This window comes from Notolepis coatsorum (assembly GCF_963971535.1).
Source record: "Notolepis coatsorum genome assembly, chromosome: 10".
Taxonomy (NCBI): Eukaryota; Metazoa; Chordata; class Actinopteri; order Aulopiformes; family Paralepididae; genus Notolepis; species Notolepis coatsorum.
Genome location: NC_140174.1, coordinates 19386944 through 19409353, shown reverse-complemented (window position 1 = coordinate 19409353; position 22410 = coordinate 19386944). Strand labels below are relative to the sequence as shown.

Below are 22410 nucleotides of genomic sequence, written 5' to 3'. Positions count from 1 at the left end.
AGAATAGAGCATTGAGACCGCGTGCGAATTAATAACTGAATTGTCAGAGTTTGGCGCTATACCGTCGAGTGCGACATATTTCTATTAAGTCAATAATAGTCTATTTGTGTATAGTGTATCGTGCGGTTAAAGTTCTACAGTGACCAGCATCTCCAACGCTTCCTCGTATTAGCTAGAGTTCTTATCCAGGCTGGGCTGACCACATGACGCTTTCACCCGAGGAGACCTAGACGAGAACCGTATGGACATGTACACTGGATTAATCTACCCGACGACTGCATAGCCCTTTGCGGCTGGAATATATTTGCTTTGGTCCTGTGATTTATGGAGCGGATAATCGCCGACGCCTGCACGTGTTGGATTTACCCCGCGAGAGAGCCTGAGGCCGACTAGCTTTCTTCACTGTGGAGCTACAGTCTACGGAGAACAGCTGTATTCGTCTGTGGATCAAGAGGCTACTGCACCGGCTCCTGTACCTGGAGTCTCCTTAGTCATCGTTGACCAGACTCTCTACTACCGACAGATCTTCTACCCCTGCTGGCTTACAACCAGGGGGAACCCTTCCAGTATCTCCCGCTATATTACTAGTGTACCATAGATATAATTCCCTAAGATTCAGGTTGTATAATTACCTCCTGCGTAACCAGAGAATGGACATTCATTGTTGATTTGCCTACGCACATTCCTTTGCCTTACAAGTGCATTCAAAGAATAATGTAAAGTATATTATGTACCTTTTGCTCCATTAAATACTTGATTATACCTTTGTGTGGAACCGATTTCATTGTGGGAAGTGTTCATCATATTCATATATCGTGTACTGTATGGCCAGTAATTAAAGTACATAAAGCGGTAGTGGTTTAATGATACCATACTTATCAATACAGTCAGGGAATTGTACCCCTCAGTTACAATAAGCATAGGATATATAGGAAGCATTTTGGTGAAATCTTTTTGTAAATCGTCACACTGGTGTCATGTTGCATTTTTCAACTTTCACCACAAGATGGGGGTATTTCGTTATCTCCAGCTTGGCACTAGTCTGTGTAGGGCTACTGTACAGTAGACCCCATGCTACACACCACACAAAAAGAAGAGATGGGGGGGGGGGGGGGTGAATCCAAATATAATTCTCTCCAAGGCTAAATGAAACACTCCCCCTTATCAGTGTTTCTGTAGTGGTTTGATCTAGTTTAGTTTAGTCTAGTTTAGTTTAGTTAGTTTGATCTAGGCATTAATTGTAATTTAAGATCATCCATTCTGCTGATCAAGTTAAGATAGATGTACTCAATATCAGGAGTATTTGCCCCCAAGATGTACGTGATATAACCCATGGATATATATTCTTACCGTATATATATTTATCCATCTGTCTGTACATACCTGCACATCTGTACATATCCCTTACCTACTGTTACTAGTTATACTGCTGGCCAGTATGACCATAGTGTCTTTATACCTGCATCACTGTACATATTAATACTACAACCCTGAACATAAATCTGATTAGCACTATCACTCAGTAGTACCAATTGATATATTTTATACCCAGTCTAATAACCTGTACGTTGTATATTACTATTGTATTTTACTGTAACATTTGCACTTATTTTTGTTGTACTGTACTTGTGCTGCATGATGACAATACATTTTAATATAATATAATCTGATCTACTTGTGTTGTTATAATGACATTACATTTGAACCGAATCTAATCTACCTGTGTTGTTATAATGACATACATTTGAATATAATCTAATCTATCTGTGTTGTTATGATGACATTACATTTGAATCTAATCTAATATAATCTATCTGTGTTGTTATGATGGCATTACTTTTTAATATAATATTATAATCTATCTGTGTTGTTACGTTACGATATGTGTTGTGGCCATGACAACATCCCCTCCAAATTCCTCAGAGACTCAGCAGCCGCCATCACCCCAGTCATCACACACATAATAAACCTCTCCATAAAACAGGGACACGTCCCCAAGGACTTCAAAATTGCGAGAGTAACACCCCTGCACAAAAAGGGCAGCAAATTAGACCCAGGCAACTACCGCCCTGTTTCTATCCTTACATCCATCTCGAAAGTCATGGAAAAAATAGTATACGAACAGGTCGAAAAGTACCTTGTGGAAAAAAATCTAATCTACGAATTCCAATCTGGCTTGTTCAGAACATCCCACTCCACTGACACATGCCTTCTCTATTTGAACGACCACATCAAACAAAAGGTGGACGCGGGCAAATACTGCGGCATGGTCATGCTGGACCTACAAAAGGCCTTCGACACTGTCAATCACACCATTCTGATTGACAAGCTAAAAGCAATTGGTTTTGATAGTCTATCAGTGAGCTGGATACAATCCTACCTGGAGGGGAGAGAACAGATGGTGGAGGTAAACGGTACCCTACCCCCCCCCCTCCCAGTGAGCTGTGGTGTTCCACAAGGAAGCATAATAGGACCGCTACTGTTCCTAATTTATGCAAATGACATGTCGTCAGCTTGTGACTGTAACTTGTTCCTGTTTGCGGACGACTCAGCCCTGCTGGTCTCTGACAAGAACAAGTTACAGGTTGAAAAAACCCTCAGCTCGGAACTAGGCAAAATCTGCATATGGCTCGCCGATAACAAACTATCATTACACATGGGCAAAACAGAGTCCATTCTCTTCGGTTCAAATAACAAACTCGGCAAGACCGACGGCTTCTCAGTTACAGTGGGTGACAATATTGTCACAAGGAAAGATGAAATTACCTACCTGGGTTCTATCCTAGGGGCTAATCTTTCCTGTGACAAAATGGCATCCAATGTAATAAAAAAAGTCAACCAACAAACTCGATTCTTGTACCGGCCGGATCTCCTCTCTGGTAAACAAGAATACCCTGAAGACTCTGGCAGGAGCACTCATTCAAGGGTACTACGACTATGCTTGCACCTCATGGTACCAAAGCACCTCAAAGGCACTAAAAACCAAATTACAAACATCTCAAAACAAACTAGTCAGACTACTGCTTGACCTGACTCCTAGAACCCACCTCACCCCTGCCCACTTTGACAACCTAGGATGGCTTAGAGTAGATGACAGAGTACAGCAACTTGCAATGGGCCTGGTCTACAAGATACACTACATGACCAAGGTACCCATGTACATGTCAAAATACTTCCCAAAGGTCAGTGAATACCATGATCACAACACCAGAGGGAGCTCCATAAATCATGTTAAACCCAGATCCGGCTCAAACAAGGGACTAAACACGTTTTGCAATTATGCCACATCAATGTGAAACGCCCTACCCAAAGCTGTAAAGGAATGTGAATCACTACCCACTTTCAAAAACACTCTCAAAGAACACTTACGGGAGACTGCAATTCGAAACTGGCCGCCACAAATGTCCTAACCCAGTTGTACAGTAAATTACCAAGTATGGCTTTGTCAGTATTCCAATGTACAGTGTACAGTGTCCCCCACCCACCCCCTACCCAACCCCCCACCCACCTCCAATGTACAGTCCCCCCCCCCACCCACCCAACCCCACCCCACCTACCCAACCTCCTCCAATGTACAGTTTCTACGTCAAATGTATATAGACTCTTTTCTGGAGACTTTTTGTGTACTGTATTTGCAAATCTGGTATGTCATAAATGTATAGATGTAGCAGTACTGTCTATATATATGTCATGTGTGTCATATATGTTATGATGAATTGAAAATGGGGGTCCCTTATGTAAACAAGACGAATGTCTTCATGGTCTGCATCCCCTTAACAATTGTATGTATTGAGCTGTACTGTACTGTACCCATTCTGCAATCTGTTAATAAAGTTGTCAATCAATCAATCAATCAATCAATCAATCAATCAATCAATCAATCAATCAATCAATTAAATCAATCAATCAACGATGACATTACATTTGAATTAGGGCTGTCAAAGTTAATGCTTTAACTTTGGAGATTAATTTAAATTATTTAAAGCATTACAATTAATTAATCTAAATTAATCTATGGAGTGAAAAATCTTCAATCTTACCGCCGCGGATATAAGAAAGAGGTCTAGCTGAGTCAATGTTGATGGTTTTGTTGAACATTTGTATTTCACAGGAGAGAAACTGTATTCAAAGAAAGCTATTAAAATTGTCTTTGAATCTAAATATACTTTCTTTGTGTTGATTTTACATTAATTCCATGATTTTACTCAAGTAAATATCTGTTACAAGCTTCGGGCTTAAGTAGAAAAATGCTATTTTTAATCTAGATTAATCTATATTAATTACAGAAAATTGTGAGATTAATTAGTTAAAAAAAATGTAATCTATTGACAGCACTAATTTTAATATAATATAATCTATCTGTGTTGTTATATAATCTATCTGGTATGTCATAAATGTATAGCTGTAGCAGTACTGTCTATCTGTAAACAAGACGAAAGTCTTTCTCTGGTCTTTTCAATCGTTTTCAATCAATCAATCAATCAATCAATCACTCAAAGTGTATGCCATATTATGTTATGATGAAATCAAAATGGGGGACCCTGATGTAAACAAGACGAAAGTCTTTCTCTGGTCTGCATCCCCTTAACAATTGTGTGTATTGAGCTGTACTGTACTGTACCCATTCTGCAATGTGTTAATAAAGTTTTCAGTCAATCAATTCAATCAATCAATCAATACGATGACATTACATTTTAATCTAAAACAGTCCGTCCTTCATGGAGTAGGGTATATCTGCAGAGCCACAGAGCCCAACGTCTGGGCGGGGCTTCGTGGCGTGGACGTGGCTTGAGGCAGGGCTTCGTGGCGTGGACTAGCCTTGTGGCATGGACCTGGCTTTGCACTACTGCGCATGCGGATGAGGGGGGGGGGGGGGGGGGGCTCTCTCGCTCGCTCTCGCTCTCTCTCTCTCCTTGTTTACGACATACACAACTTTCGTCTTGTTTACATTTTCAATTCATCATAACATGACATACAGATAGACAGTACTGTTACATCTAGACATTTATGACATACCAGATCTACAAATATACTAGACATTTATGACATACCAGATCTACAAATATACAGCACTGTTTGTGATACAAAAATAGTCTAAAAAGAGAGTATATACATTTGAGGGGGAATAAACTGTACATTGGAAGAGGTTGGGTAGGTGGGGAAAACTGTACATTGGAGGGGGTTGGGTGGGGGGGGACTGTGCATTGGAGGATTGGAAGAGGTTGGGTAGGTGCCTTTCTCAGCCTTTCCTGAGCTAGACATTATCAAACAGATCTATAAGCAGATGTATGGATGTCTGGCATCTTTGTCATGGCAGCTAAAGCTTCTTTCGGTTTAGTGTCTGTGGCTGTGCAGGGATTCATGGGGAAAGAAACAGGTTGGTACGTAATGGGCTGCTGGAGTTAAAATGACTTGTACCTGAGGCCTGCCTGGACACATGCCATAAGTGGTGGTCCACCCGTCACTTTACCATGACTGCACATTAACCTGGCACACAACATACTTGTTCACATGTCATTTTTCTTTCACTCTAAAGGAAATATGTCTCACATACAGTAGACCCCCCCAGTACTTTGTGGAGACGAAGATGGGAGGCCCGTCTGTGGACCTGATGATGAGTACCAGTCTTCTCCTCAGACATATAAAATCAGTTTTTCACATTAGGATCTAACATCCCAACAGGCCACCTTGTTTATGGTTTGATTCAGTTTTAGTAGAATGTGAAAGACAAGAATGACATTGATGTGACATACTATAAAATCTGTTTATTTACAGTGCAATGACATAGTTCTGGATTACTGTTACTGTACAGTTCAAAGTCATCTTTATCTTCTGTTTGGTATCCAGTTTAAAACCTGAGTCTTCCCTCTTGTCTGACACCCACTCTTATATGGTATATATTGGTATATATCAGTAAACACAATGGGTTTGATAATCAACCATGTGAGAAAGTACTGTATATCAAGTGCAATGCTGCATATTTCCATATCTAGATTCCACATACTATAAATACTGCCAACAATGTAGAATGCATTACAGTTACCAGGAATGGAAAGATTGTCTAACTTCAACGACATTGATCTACCCTTGTGCCTTTACGTTAGGAATGTTACAGGTTAGAAACTGGCTAACAACTTTTTAAATGTACATGGAAATTTGAGGCTCTTACAGATTGAAACTTTATTAACAGATGCAGAATACAAGTACGACTCATGCCACAGAACATTAGTATGCAAAATAAAAAATTAACACAGATTTGAGTGTGAATGAAAACTTTATTTAACATATTGCAGAATGGGTACAATACAGTACGGCTCAATACACACAATTGTTAAGGGGATGCAGACCAGAGAAAGACGTTTGTCTTGTTTACATCAGGGTCCCCCATTTTCAATTCATATTGACATAGGGACATACAGGTATTTAGTACCGATACATTTGTGACATATACGGTATTCAAATATACAGTACTGTTACCCATAGATCCTGACAGAGTATATATACACATAGGATGGGGAGGGGACTGTACATTAGGAGGGGGTGGGTGGGAGAGAAATATACATACGGTGGTGAGGAGACTGTACATTTGGAGGGGGTGGGTCGGAGAGAAATATACATACAGTGGGGAGAGAATATATACATACGGTGGGGAGGAGACTGTCTATTAGGAGGGGGTGGGGGGTTTGGACATTTACAGTGGCCAGTTTCGAATTGCAGCCTCCCGTAGGTGCTCTTTAAGAGCGGTTTTGAATGTGGGTAGGGATTCACATTCCTTTACAGCTTTGGGTAGGGCGTTCCACATTTTTGTGGCATAATTGCGAAGCGTGTTTCGTCCCTTGAGGGCGAATAGAGTTACGAGGTTTAGACAGATGATGTTTAATGCTTTCCCATTAGGGGTGTAAAGGTACACATATCCGTACCGAACCGTTTCAGTGTGTAACGTACCGCACAAATACAACGGTATGTTGTATTTCTTTCATTTCTTTTAAAACCCACCTCAAAACCCACCTTTTTAGGCAGGCGTATGTCTGATTTTATTTTCTGTCTGATTTTATATATTTTTATTTTTATTATTTTAATGTACTGTGATTATGAATTTAACTGTTTTTAAATTGTTGTACGGCGTCCTTGAGTGCCTTGAAAGGCGCCTTATAAATAGAATGCATTATTATTATTATTATTATTATTATTATTATTATTATTATTATTATTATTATTATTATTATTATTATTATTATTATTATTATTATTATTATTATTATTATTATTATTATTATTATTATTATTATTATTATTATTATTATTATTATGTTAACCAGTAATGATTGAGGAGGAGGAGGCTCTTGTAGGGGATTCGGTAGTTGATGGGGAGCCAGTGGAGTTTTTGCAGGGTGGGGGTGATGTGCTGCCAGGGTTTGGTGTGCGTGAGGACCCTTGCAGCCGAGTTCAGCGCTGCTTCTTCCTTTCACGGTTGATTTTGTCATCGAATGCCTCCCACTCACTAATATGAAAAAGCATAATATATAGAAAATGTAAAAAAGTTTGACAATGCAATATTCTGGTAATTCTACACTGTACCACTATACATAGTTAGGTCTAATAGCGATATGACCAGGACAACACATACTGTGACAAAGAAAATTCAAAACAGACATTTAAAAGAGAAAATGTTTCAGATAATAAAAACGAATCTGATGATTAGGATAATGTTGGCATGCCTTTTGTCGACATCTGGGGTCCAGAAGATTTCTTCAGCCCTCTTGGTGACCTCATTGACTGCTGCAATAGCGCTTATAGTGGCCTGTCATGGAGAGAGAAGATTAGTTTACCCCATGAGACAAAGGCAAGTAAATTAGCCCCTGGATCATGCATTATTTTTCAATAACTGCACACCTCCACACATTAGAATTGAAATCTCTCAACAAAGGCTTGTTTCATTATCCTGTAAGATATTAACTTGAGACACAATGACCCCACACAATTTGTATTACAGCATTGTCTGATTCATTGAGTAAATGAGGAGAAATACATAGTACATACATAGTGAAAAGTAGAAATATCATACAAATTCACCTCAGGCAGCAATACTTCAAGGATATAGGCTACATTATCCAGGATGGGTACAGATAAGACTGTGCTGGCCAGGATGTTTGACAAGAAGTCAAACACTGTGTTTTGATGCCCGTCGTCCTGAAAATAGACTGGGGCACACGCAGGGCCGGACTGGGGAAATAATTCATACCGGGAGATATAGCGCGAAATATAGCCCCATTCAGGCCACTTTTTAAGCGGGGGGTCTGGGGGTCCCCCACCAGGAAATTTTTTGTTACAAAGACTTAATTTCCTGCATTCTGGTGAATTTTAGTGCATGTGAATCACAAACTAATGAGCCAACAATTGCTTAGTACAATGTACTGTTATGGACCTCAAATAAAACTGTTGTGGCACTAGCAATGCTACTCTCTCCACCTTCAAAAAGAAAAAAGCAAGAGCACAACATATTTTTCTATTTACTATTATAATACAGTTAACCACTCTCTCCTGTAAGGGCCTTTCTTTTTCTTTGTTTTATCCCTCTCTCCTCCACCCTTTCTCTTTCTTCCACTGTCCATCTTGACATCAACGTTAATTGACTTTCGCTCTCTGATCTCTCCCGAGTCCCTCACTACCTGGCTCACTGCCTGGCTGTTATTCTGCATCTGAGTGCCGTCTGCCATTCCATTCGCCGCCTCCGCTGTCAATCAGTTGTATCGCCTGGTCCCGCCTCCACCAATCACAAGCGGCAGCACGGGTCCATTGTGTGTGTGTGTCCGCGTGAGGGAGAGAGTCAGATAGTTCTCCAACTCTGTCGCAGACAGTGAAATCCTGGTTGTTCCCCCACCCACCTAGGTTATCTAACTATCGCGCCGCGCCGCCGCCACAACTAGAAACAATCAGATATCTATGGAAACAATGGCCTGGCCAAAAAAAAAAAAAAAAATTATAATAATTTTTTTTTTTTTTTTATATATATATATATATTTTTTAATCTGTGCAGGCCAGGCCACCGGGAAAACTCCCGGTGCTCCCGATGGCCAGTCCGGGCCTGGGCACACGATGACCATGACTGCTTCTTGCTTGGTGACCTCTGGATGTACTTCTGCAACCAGTTTGACGGTTCTCTGCCACTTACGACGGCCTGAGAGTACAGAAAAGCAAGGTGAGAGAATCGTCCACGATCAAATCATTGTAGACAGTCAGATAGGCTTGGTCAACACAGATTTGGCAACAGGTGCCAACATACTGTACCTTTAGCTGTTCTTTAGTCCGATGTGCTGTGAATGTGATGATGAAGTCCACCAGCTTTTTTTGTTCAGCACTGCGGTCCATGGCAACCTGGAGGTGTTGTGGGATACTGGTAGTAATCCTTGAAGTCTGAGGCACCCTGTAAACAGGTTGTAGCAGTCCTTGGAGCAGACACCTCGACTCCCTGGTCCTGTGGGCAAACCTCTTGCCGTGCCTTTCAAATTAAGAAAAACAATTATAAGTGGAATTACCGACGCAAAGCAAAATTCTGACTGAAAACAAATGACAGCAGATATGTAACAAAGGTTTCATATCATTGCTTCAACACATGTTGACTAATTATACTCCAAGATATAAAAAAGTAAAGTCACTATTAATCCCATTGCTGGCAAATTGGCAAACCACTTTACCAACTCCAGCCGCCCTGGATCAGGAAATTAACTGTAGTTGTACGTGTTTTCTAGCAACACACCAAAGACTAAACTGTAACGTACCCCTCAGTTTGGAAGCGCTCCATTAGTAGAGTACACCACCACTCACAAATTGAGTTCATGTCCAACTAAAAATCACAGACATGACAAACAATAACATGGGATTATCATTAATGGCCAATGAGTTGTACAATTGAGCTATATTGGTTGGCAATGGCATGATGTCATGAGAATGATATGAACTGGTATTTTAAGTAATTGCAATCACAAGTATCTCTGCTTGCAAGTTGTGCAATATGTGTTACATAGGCCCTTTACTTTGGTTGGAAATACAGACCTCTGTGAACTGGAACCGGGTGTTGGGGACAATGCAAAGGGTGTACTGAAAAAAGGGGTGGGGGGAGAGAGCTTTTAATTTCCTAACTCCACTAAAACGTGGTGCATCCAGCAGCAGACCCTGCCCACATTCAAAACCGCTCTTAAAGAGCACCTACGGGAGGCTGCAATTCGAAACTGGCCACCGTAAATGCCCAAAACCCCCACCACCTCCTAATAGACAGTCTCCTCCCCACCGCATGTATATATTCCCTCCCCGCCGTGTGTATATTTCTCTCCCATCCACCCACCCCCTCCTAATGTACAGTCCCCTCCCCATCATATGTATATACTCTGTCAGGATCTAGGGGTAACAGTACTGTATATTTGAATACCGTTTATGTCACAAATGTATCAGTACTAAATACCTATATGTCCCTATGCCATAAATGTCATGTATGTTGTGTATGTCATAAATGTCTATATGAATTGAAAATGGGGGACCCTGATGGAAAGAAGACAAACGTCTTTCTCAGGTCTGCATCCCCTTAACAATTGTATGTATTGAGCCATACTGTATTGTACCCATTCTGCAATCTGTTAAATAAAGTTTTCATTCATTCATTCATTCATTCATTCATTCATTCAGACACATCTCATCTCCTGGGTAGATGTAGTGCAGTCTTAACCTAAGGCCCAAGCTGTTTTTTTTTTTTTTATTTTTTTTTTACATGCATTTTTTATTTCTCTTGGCTATTTGGGCTTATTGGACCCTAATTAGAATAAAAACTCATCTTTTTATATGATGTACTTTTAGAGAAAAATTATGTCCACATGTGGATTCTTGTTCCGAATTTCCATAAAACCCAATTTAGTCACCATTGTGTAATAGAATGAAAAACTCTTTATAGGCCTGGGTTAGAGACTGGAAGACCCCAATTCAGCAGCGTACACAATTTGACATAAGAGCTAAAAAGTGCTGTCCACACATGATGTTGTTGTTGGGTCATTTCCACTCCAACGCAGCAGGCGGCGCTCGTGGCTTGAGACATTGCTTGTATATAATTATAATGGTCGAGGCTTTGCTGTGAGCTCAGCTAGCTTAGCCTCCGAGCTAACAACAGAAGAGCCACAAAACACAAGTAACATCGTTTCATGTGAAGGTGAGTGTGACTATAATTACAACAGAACACCCCGGCGTGGCGGCCAGACGGCAGATGTGTCAGTTTGAGACCCGCTTGTCTCGCTTCTGCAGGATAATAAACCTGTCTGCTGCTTTCAGACCGTTTCTCTGTTTGCTTCCTTTAGCCCAAGATGCTAACGAGCACGAGCTTCACTACAGAGTTAGCTGTCGTGCCAACGTCAAGCTAGTTATCTATTATTTATATACATCAACGATGTATTTTTTTTAACTACAAGTAACTCAGTATCTATTCGTTTACAAATTTACTAACGCGAAAAGTAGCCCCCATGATGTTGTTGCTCATCTAGCTGTACTTTACGTGATGTTATCAGTTGGCCTGAGCTGTTGGGTTTACTAGCTGACGTTACAGATTAGATGATCACAGACATAACGTTACATTAGATGATCACAGACATAACGTTACATTAGATGATCACAGACATAACGTTACATTAGATGATCACAGACATAACGTTACATTAGAGATGATCACAGGCATAACGTTACATTAGATGATCACAGACATAACGTTACATTAGATGATCACACACATAACGTTACATTAGAGATGATCACAGGCATAACGTTACATTAGATGATCACAGACATAACGTTACATTAGATGATTGATTGATTGATTGAAAAGTTTATTAACAGATTGCAGAATGGGTACAGTTAAGTACAGTACAGCTCAATACATACAATTGTTAAGGGGATGCAGACCAGAGAAAGACTTTCGTCTTGTTTACATCAGGGTCCCCCATTTTCAATTCATCATAACATATATGACACACACGACATACAGATAGACAGTACTGCTACATCTATACATTTATGACATACCAGATTTGCAAATACAGTACTGTTTGTGGTACAAAAAGTGTCCAGAAAAAGAGTGTATATACATTTGACGTAGAAACTGTACATTGGAGGAGGTTGGGTAGGTGGGGGGGGGGGGGGGACACTGTACACTGTACATTGGAATACTGACAATGATCACAGACATAACGTTACATTAGATGATCACAGACATAACGTTACATTAGATGATCACAGACATGCTGTAACGTTACATTAGATGATCACAGACATAACGTTACATTAGAGATGATCACAGACATAACGTTACATTAGATGATCACAGACATAACGTTACATTAGAGATGATCACAGACATAACGTTACATTAGATGATCACAGACATAACGTTACATTAGATGATCACAGACATAACGTTACATTAGAGATGATCACAGACATAACGTTACATTAGATGATCACAGACATAACGTTACATTAGATGATCACAGACATAACGTTACATTAGATGATCACAGACATAACGTTACATTAGATGATCACATGATCACAGACATACCGTTACATTAGATGATCACAGACATACAGTAACCTTACATTAGATGATCACAGACATACCGTTACATCTGGATTATAGGACCTGATGTTCTCTGGACGGTCTGTGGATAATAGGACCTGATGTTCTCTGGACGGTCTGTGGATAATAGGACCTGATGTTCTCTGGACGGTCTGTGGATAATAGCCAGGACCTGATGTTGTCTGGACGGTCTGTGCTGCAGTTCATTAATGTCGTCTGACAAGATGCCAGCCAGTTAAACTAGTTATTAACTTAATGTGTGATGAGTAGGTTTAGCATAAAGCTGTCGCTGTCCTCTGTGTTACATGTCTGTTTTTAGCTGTTTACGTACATTAAACAGCAACACCATAGTCGGCTCTGGGTTTTAGATTAGATTACATAAAATTGCATTTGATTACATTAGATGATCCAAATGTATTGTCATTCTACAGCACAAGTACAGTACAACGAAGTGCAAATGTAACAGTAAATTGCAATAGTAATAAACAATATACAGGTGATCAAATTGGATATAGAATATATATAGTAGTACTACTGAGTGATAGTGCTAATCAGATGCGTACAGAGCTGTAGTATTAATGTACAGTGATACAGGTATAAAGACACTATGGTAGTAAGTCATACTGACCACCAGCAGTGTAACTAGTAAGAGTAGGGGTATAGATATTAGGGGTGTGTAACGGTACACAAAAACGGTTCGGTACGTACCTCGGTTTTGAAGTCACGGTTCGGTATGGGTTTTCGGTACAGTGGGGGAAAGTTTAAGTCTATTTATTTGGCTTTCCATGTTCCGTGTGTGTCCGCCATTGGCTATGCTAAATTACAGGTAATCTTTGTGTTGTGGGCGGGCTGAATGAACAACATCCGGCCCTTTTGCGCATGTTATATTTTGGGAAGGGGTGAACTTGGAGTTTTGAATAATAATTAAAATTCTCCACGCAAATAAAAGTTCTGCACATGTGTTCCGTTAGATAAGATATTCCTTTATTGATCCCCTTGGGGAAATTCAGGCATCATAGCAGCATGGGGGATGGGGGGGTACAGGTAGTAAAAACAACACAAGCAGTGTAAACAAATAAGTCAATATAATTTACTATCTAACTAACTGAAAAAATACAGTATTCACAGTGACACATAAGTTGCAGTATACATAAGGTAGTGTTATAATTTACTATCTAACTAACTGAAATATACAGTATTCACATAAGGTGCAGTATGCATACGGTAGTGTTATTGTCATTATTGTCCTCCTTGGGTTCCTATTAGTTCTAGTTGGATGTTTGGCCGCAGTCCCTGCCCACTGTTGTGGAGCCTGATGGCCGCTGGTATGAAGGACTGTCCGAGACGGTTAGTTGAGTGTCGGGGGGGGGGGGGGTGTATGAGTCTGTGGCTGAACGTGCTTCTCATCTTGACTAGCTCGTCGTAGAGGGGGTGGGAGGGATTCTCCAGGATGCGTCTATATTAAAGGCAGCCCAAGAGTCCTTCCGCATTGGCGTTTTGCGCTCTGATTGGCCGAGTGCGCGCATGCGCATGAGCAGCAACGCGCTCCTTACGCAGGAAAAACTCTGTTTAAGCTCCAGAGAGCGAGGCTGAAAATCCACAGTTCTTGCCCCACTGATGGAGCCGAATCCCGGATCCGAGTTTTCGCATGAATACCCCCAAAATATGGAGGTCCCGAACGCAATTAAGTATTGATTACGCCGTAACAAATCATTAAAAAAAATATACCGTTAACTGGAGTATGTTGTTTCTTTACATATATGTTGGATTAGAGAATTGGTTTGTCGCGACAATCCAATAAAAAATCGCAATTTATCCCGTGGCTACAACAACAGACGTCATTGTTTACAATGAATGGTGGGAGGGCGGTTAGGTGGCCGAGCGGAGATTGCGTTCGTCACCAGCCCCGGAGCTGAGCTGGATTTGCCTGTTCGAATCCAGCTCACAGCTCCGGGGTTGTCACCAGCTTGGCTGGCCGTCTGCACTGATACAATTGGCTGTATTAGAGGGTGGGAGAAGCTGGCGGGGTGGGTCCGGGTCGTTGTAAACAGCGACTCCTACAGTTCGGTCGGGGCGCCTGCTAAGCGCGGATTGGACGTGAGGGGGATAGTGTGGTCCTCCCACACGCTACGCCCTCTCAATGAGAATCCGCGCTGCCAGGTGAAAAGAAGCGGTGATTGGCTGGACGTGTGTCGGAGGAAGCACGTGGTAGCCTCCACTCTCCCAGATGATCTGACTGTGGGGGGTAAGTGCGCAGCGACCAGGAAGGGACTGGGAATTGGCATACGACTAACATTGGGATGGGAGAAAATCGGAGGAAAATGGAGGGGGAAAAAGACAAAAAAAAAAAAAAAAACAATGAATGGTGGGGCTAATCGACACGGACACGTTAAACTAAGCGCCGCGCTCTCTCACCGGCCGTCTTACCCCCACGGACGCGCGCTCGTCCTCGGCATCGCCATCGGTCAACCGCCACCGGAGCACCGCGCGCCCCAGCCCAGCCCCATCGTTCATTGTAAACAATGATGCATGTAGTTACTGTGTGCGATTTTTTTTATTGGATTGTCATGACAAACCAATTCTCTAATCCAACATATATGTAAAGAAACAACATACTCCAGTTAACGGTATATTTTTTTAATGATTTGTTACGGCGTAATCAATACTTAATTGCGTTCGGGACCTCCATATTTTGGGGGTATTCATCAGAAAATCAGTGGGGCAAGAACTGTGGATTTTCAGCCTCGCTCTCTGGAGCAGTGGAGCTTAAACGGAGCTTGGATTCCTGGCTAAGGAGCGCGTCGCGGCTCATGCGCATGCGCGCGCTCGGCCAATCAGAGCGCAAAACGCCAATGTGGAAGGACTCTTGGGCTGCCTTTAATATAGACGCCTCCAGGATGGCAGCCAACTTTCTTCTCATCCCCCTCTCTGCCATCACATCTAGTCTGACCAGCTCGACTCCCACCACGGAGCTAGCCTTCCTCACCAGCTTGTTTAGCTTGTTGGTGTCCTTCGAGTTGGTGTAGCCCCCCCAGCATGCCACAGCATAGAAGAGGACGCTGGCCACTACAGACTGGTAAAATGACTGCAGCAGTCTATTGCAAACATTGAAGGACCTGAGTCCTCAGGAAGAACAGCCTGCTCTGTCCTTTCCTGTAGAGGGCCTCTGTGTTGTCCGACCAGTCCAGTTTATTGTTCAGGTTTACCCCAAGGAACTTATATTAAAGATGTTCCGATACCATTTTTTCCTTCCCAATCCGATTCCGATACCTAAGCTTTGGGTATCGGCCGATACCGATACTGATCCGATACCAGTGCATACATTTAAAAAAAAAAATTATAATAATTGTATAAAAAAAAAAAAGTATATTTTTTTTTACAGCTACTGTTTTACATATACTGTTTTTTTTAGTAATAACTATAAAGTAATGGTATTTATTCAACAGGTGATTGTATAGATTAGTATTAGTATCATTAATTGACAACTATCTCAATGAGTTCACCCACGGAATGGTTGTTGGGACATTGATTCCGCACGGACGTTATATGTTGTTGCACTCCAGAAGGCTCCGGTAACTTCAGTTAGTAGCAGAGGCTCTGTTGTGATTTTTGCACAATAAATATTCAACATTCTCTTTTGAGACTCCGCCTCAGACTCTTATCATTTGGCACTAAAAGCTAAACATTGTCACCGATATGGCTGTCCACAACATGTCATTAATTGTGTGCGAGAGGTCGATCAGTGACCACGTTAGCGTGAGCTAGGTTAGCATGAGCTAACATTAGATGGAAACAAGACAATAAACGTTACTGGTGAAAAAGTGATTTACCTTGGAATACTCCTGTGCCAACTTGCTGTACTTTGCTTGCAGGTCTGCAGCCATTATTGCTGGATTATGAATAGCCCCAATTTTAGCCAAGGTAACGTTAAAGCTAAAACTAGCTTTTCGGTTAGCGCTTCAGCTAATGCTAATAACACCAGCAAGCAAACCCATCAGAGCTCCCCGGTCAACACCCCTCTCTCGGGACGATGGCATTTAAGAAAGTATCTGCTGTTAAAATGACAAACAGCTAGGGCTGGGCGATATGATGATATTATATAAATATCGGGTACAGTTCATTAACGACTTTTTAAACGTATCGTGGATATCGTGATGTTTTGACCAAGAGGCTTGTGTCGCGTCAATCTGGTCCACACGTTGACACTTTTGAACAGCGCCGCCCCACACACACTACTGCATCAAAAGTTACTACTTATGATAACAAAGGCATTCGTTTTGTGGCATTAACGTTATATAGTTACACTTTCAATAACATCAGCGTATTTACATAGCAACGACCAAGGTCGACCTAGATATAGCAAGCGTTAGTCGTTCATATCTCAGCCCGTGCTGACTCAGTTGTGCCCATTCTGCGGTCTGTTAATAAAGTTTTCAATCAGACAGATGTATGGAAAGGCTTTTATTATAACATCCGTTGCAGTAAAATCATTATGCCTCCAGTCGTTTAGTCCTTCTGCGGAGCTAAAAACTAAACGTCGGCCGCGGCGAGCTGCCATTGTTATTGTCATTGAGCTCTCCAATGGCGGAAGTAAAAAATGAATACGCGCTTGCCGATTGGTGCTAAGAACAGCAGGGCGGGTGCAAGCGATGTGACGTAATTGGCAGACGCGACTGTCAATCAAAATGATTCTGTTTGCCGACTGAATGAATGAGAACGTTATTAACAGATTGCAGCATGGGTACAATACAGTACAGCTCAATACAACAACAGTCAACAGTGGACTGGAGGATGCAGACCAGAGAAAGACTTTCGTCTTGTTTACATCAGGGTCCCCCATTTTCAATTCATCATATTTCATATCTAAATCATATAATATCTCATTGCTAAATATATGCAATATATAATCTAATAATCCAATAATCTAAATCTAATATATAATATAAAAATGCTAAATGCATGGGTATTTTATTTAGTCTTTAATGTTAGCTTGCAAACTCAAATACTGTCTTGGTAAGCCTCATAATGAATTGTTTGGGGAAAAAAAGAAAAACATCGTGATGCGTATCGTGTATCGCCGAAAGGTCAGAAAATATCGTGATATCATATTTAGGCCATATCGCCCAGCCCTACAAACAGCATTGACACTTTAATTCACGGTCGATTAAAAACACGTTTGTTTTATAATGCTCACTCAGCAGACCGCACGTGTTGTTGATAAATTACGTCATATGGTATCAGAGCGCAGAATTAGAGGGTACTCGCCGATACCGATACCAGCATTTTAGGCAGTATCGGAGGCATTTCCGATACTGGTATCGGTATCGGAACAACTCTAACTTATATGCATGGCTGTACGTTAACTTTTTTTGCACATAGCACTGGTGCTACAGAGGTTGATAGTTTTGTAGCACAGGCCAAAATCTTGTAGCACAAGTATAAAACGTGTTATATTAACAGTCACAAATGTGCCTATTGTATTTGTGTTATTTAGTTGCAGTGCCATGTTTGGCTGTCATTTTCATGCTGACAAGTTGACGTCACACAGCCAGACACGTTACGTGTAAGGAATTATGGGATTTGGTGTTGGGTGTATGAACTCTACTAGGGGTGGGAATCACCAGTTTCATCACGATACGATACGATATAGATTCTTTGGACAACAATACGATATTTGCTGATATATGCCATGATACGATGCAGGTGCCTGCAATCAATATGAGACGATATCATAACATAAGCCCATTTAACACAATCAGTAACATTTAGATCAACTCAAAAAAGGCAACGGAAATATCATTTGACATTTTTATTTTTGACCTCTTCCAGACTTTTAAAGGGGAACTCCAACATTTTGGGAAATTAGCTTATTTAACATCTTCCCTGGAGTTAGACAAGAAGATACATACCTTTTTTGTCTCTGTGCGTGCATTTTAGCTTTTGGAATAGACGCTCCGTTAGCATAACTTAGCTTCATCACTGGAAGTGAGGCAGGACAGTAGCCTTACAGTGCCTTACAGTGTATTGCAAGGTCTGACATTGACCAAACTTGATATGCATGACATTGGTGGGCTCTAGGTCAACTCCTGAAAAGGGGGTCAATGTCAGACTTTGCAATCAAAAGTTAGGGGGCTAATAACCCTTGCCATAATTTCAGTGCGCCCCCTAACTTTTGATTGCAAGGTCTGACATTGACCCCCTTTTCAGGAGTTGACCTAGAGCCCACCAAGGTCATGCATATCAAATTTGGTCAATGTCAGACCTTGCAATACACTGTAAGGCACTGTAAGGCTACTGTCCTGCCTCACTTCCAGTGATGAAGCTAAGCTATGCTAACGGAGCGTCTATTCCCAAAGCTAAAATGCACGCACAGACAAAAAAGGTATGTATCTTCTTGTCTAACTCCAGGGAAGATGTTAAATAAGCTAATTTCCCAAAATGTTGGAGTTCCCCTTTAAAGGAAAAACAATCTATTGTTTTTAATACACATAGACCTCCTGTTCACTGTAAAGTGCCACGTTTTGATATATTGAGCTTTAAACTTTAAGTTAAATGTTTTTGAACTCACAACACGCAACCGTTTTATGTTGCATGATCATGAATACATTTATTATGTATTGTATTTTTTATGTTTAAATATCAACATTATCTGTCCACCCTCAGTTAGGGGTGGGAATCACCAGTTTCATCACGATACGATACGATATCGATTCTTTGGACAACGATACGATATTATCCGATATCACACAGTCTGCCACGATACGATACAATACGATTCGATTCAGGTGCCTGCGATCGATATGAGACGATATTATATGCCCATTTAACACAATCAGTAACATTTAAATCAACACAAAAAAAAAGCAATGGAAATATTTTTTTTAGCTCTTCCAGACATTTAAATGAAAACCAATCTATTGTTTTTAATACAAATAGACCTCCTGTTCGCTGTTTTTGGTTTGTTTTTCTTTTTTTTTCGATATTAATATATCCTATTCACTGTCACAGCGCTGTATTTTGGCTCGAAAAGCCGGCCAGATCCTGTTAGTGGGGCTATCCCGAGAATGCACCCTCCTTCCCAGTCCCCACTTCTCTCTGCCTATGGCTCTGGGTTAGCTTGTTAGCTTAGGCTAACGTAACGTTATGTTCGATCTTTAACGCGACGTGGGCATAATGGAGTGGCGAGGATTGCAAAGCAGGTTAGATGCATTGGACCCGTTGCGGAATAAAACAGCAGGGACATGTTTTGGGTGACGGTCACAGAATAGGCACACTAGTCTTGCTCGGCTCTGGGTTAGCTTGTTAGCTTACGCTAACGTAACGTTATCTTCGATCTTTAACGCGACGTGGGCATAATGGAGTGGCGAGGATTGCAAAGCAGGTTAGATGCATTGGACCCGTTGCAGAATAAAACAGCAGGGACATGTTTTGGGTCACAGAATAGGCACACTAGTCTTGCTCTAGTGACGCTCTGTGTGCTGTTGATGTTAAACGGAGTTTCACGACACTGGGCGCGGGGCGATGACGTCGCCGGATTTTCAAAATAAGAGTAGCGCAATATGAATCGATCTTTTTACGTTGCATCGATCCTATTTGATTATTGATAATAGATCGATATATCGATCTGGATCGATGTATCGTCCCACCCCTACCCTCAGTACATTTACTATCAATATAATATACTCGTCTGACTTCATCTGATCTTTCCAAACGCGCGCGCACACAGTCACACACACACTAGGGCTGCCGAATCCCGTCCAATCTTTCGCCGTCGACTAAAGCCTCACTTCTTCAACCATTATCTGAAATGATTAAAAAAAAAAAAAAAATCTAACCGTGACTAACCTTACTGTCATGCACTTTTCCTAATAAACTAAGAACTTGTAAGTCGCTTTGGATAAAAGCGTCAGCTAAATGACGTGTGTGTGTGTGTGTGTGTGTGTGTGTGTGTGTGTGTGGTGTGTGTGTGTGTGCCGCGCGCGCGCGCCATTGGGTGGGGCCGGGGGACAAATACACTGGAGAAAAGTAACCCAGCTCAGCACTGCCCAAATTATATCATCACTATTGCCTGTTTGAAGGATATCATCCTCAAATACATATACACCTACATGCCTTGTAGAATTCCACACATAAGAAAGAAAGATACTGGGATGAATAAACAAAATAGGAAATAAAATTTAGATAAGGTGCTACTGAGATGTTTTGGTGAGTTCTTTGTTTTTTTGTGGAAGTTGCCCTTCTTAAAAATGCATGAACATTCACTGATAATTGGTCTGTAGTGGAGTCAGTACAAGGTCTACATTGCCGGACCATGTAGAATACGGACCTTGTAGACTGACATAATTCTGTGCATAGTTTAGTCTACACAGGCCATATTTCAAATAATCAAAATCTTACTTCATTCATCTTAAACATTCTTGATTTGGGGGATTGGTAGTTCCCATGAAATCTGAAGTTGTTCAAACGACAACAGCGATCCACCTTGAATTAAATCACACAGCCGAGTGAAACCTTGTTGGCTCAGTCACGAAAGGGGCTACTTAATTAATTAATCCAACCCACTTTATTTATAGAGCACATTTAAAAACAACAGTTTATGAAAGTGCTGTACAAGTCCCACAACATAAGATAAAAAAAAAAAAAAAAAAAAAAAAAAATTCCGAAGCTTCGAATTAAAATCGAAGCTCGGCCCCGAAGCTTCGATTGCCAAAAAAAGCTTCGAAGGTCAGCCCTAACACACACACACACACACACACACACACACACACACACGCACACACGCACACACGCACACACACACACACACAGAGAAGGGAGAATGTCTGCACGTCTGCTGTTCTCTATATGGCTCTGAACAGCTTGTTGTTAGCTTACGCTAACGTAACGTTACTTTCGGACTTTAACACGACGTGGTCATAAAGGAATGGCGAGGATTGCAAAGCATGTTATATGCATTTGACCCGTTGCGGAATAAAACAGCAGGGATTTGTTTTGGGTCGCGAAAACACTATCCTTGCTCTGTTTCAATGTCCACGTTCCAGACGCTACTGCTGGAGACGAGTCCTGCCGTGTTGTGAGCTGAGCCGAGCGGATATGAGTCACGACACACATTATTCTTATTTTCAAAATAAGAGTATTGAAACGAACTGAGCGTTGCTAGCTGTCGGAGCCAGAGTTATTATAGCTGGAGCTGCGCTTGGGCAGAAATGAGACCTGCGACAGGATTTTAAAAATAAGAGTATCTATATGAACCGAATGCCTATCGCACCAGTGCTACTGAAGTAAATCCATTCATCGCACAGACGGATGTTGCTGTAGCACGTGCGATATATATGTCGCACTGTACAGCCCTGGCTTAGGGTAAAAGCATTGTGACAATCAATGATAAAAACAAGAAACAAGTTACATAAACTAAATCAGATAAAAAATTATCACAGTTCTGGTTTGCCTTAAGATGCAGTTTAAGATGAGTCTTGAACATGGAGTATGTGGGGCACTCTCTAATCACAACTGGTAGGCTATTCCAGTAGTTACCACCTTTAACAGAGAACACAGTTTTAGCAAAGGTAGTATACCGAAAAGGCACCTTACAGTCCCCTCTACTGATGGCCCTAGTGGTAATGCCAGTGTCTCCTTTTTGTTTAATGTCACTGCCCTTTTTATTAGGTCTAGTTGTTGGCTACAACTTTGCCACAGTAGGCATTAATCACTTAATAGTTCAAATGTCTGTGTCCCATTCCCGTTTGCACACGCAGATACACACACACGCACACAGTGGGCCAGTGACTTTGGTGGTATGT

At 41.3% G+C, this 22410-nt stretch overlaps 1 protein-coding gene across 1 annotated transcript in view; it reads left to right on the top strand.

Moving 5' to 3' along the window:
• Positions 1 to 11117: 11117 nt before the first annotated feature.
• spop (speckle type BTB/POZ protein) overlaps positions 11118 to 22410 on the top strand; it is a 116782-nt gene continuing 105489 nt past the window's right edge. Inside the window, exon 1 of the mRNA XM_084322816.1 lies at positions 11118 to 11194. The gene's annotated coding sequence lies outside the window, so the exon portion shown is untranslated. The remainder of the gene's footprint in view (positions 11195 to 22410) is intronic.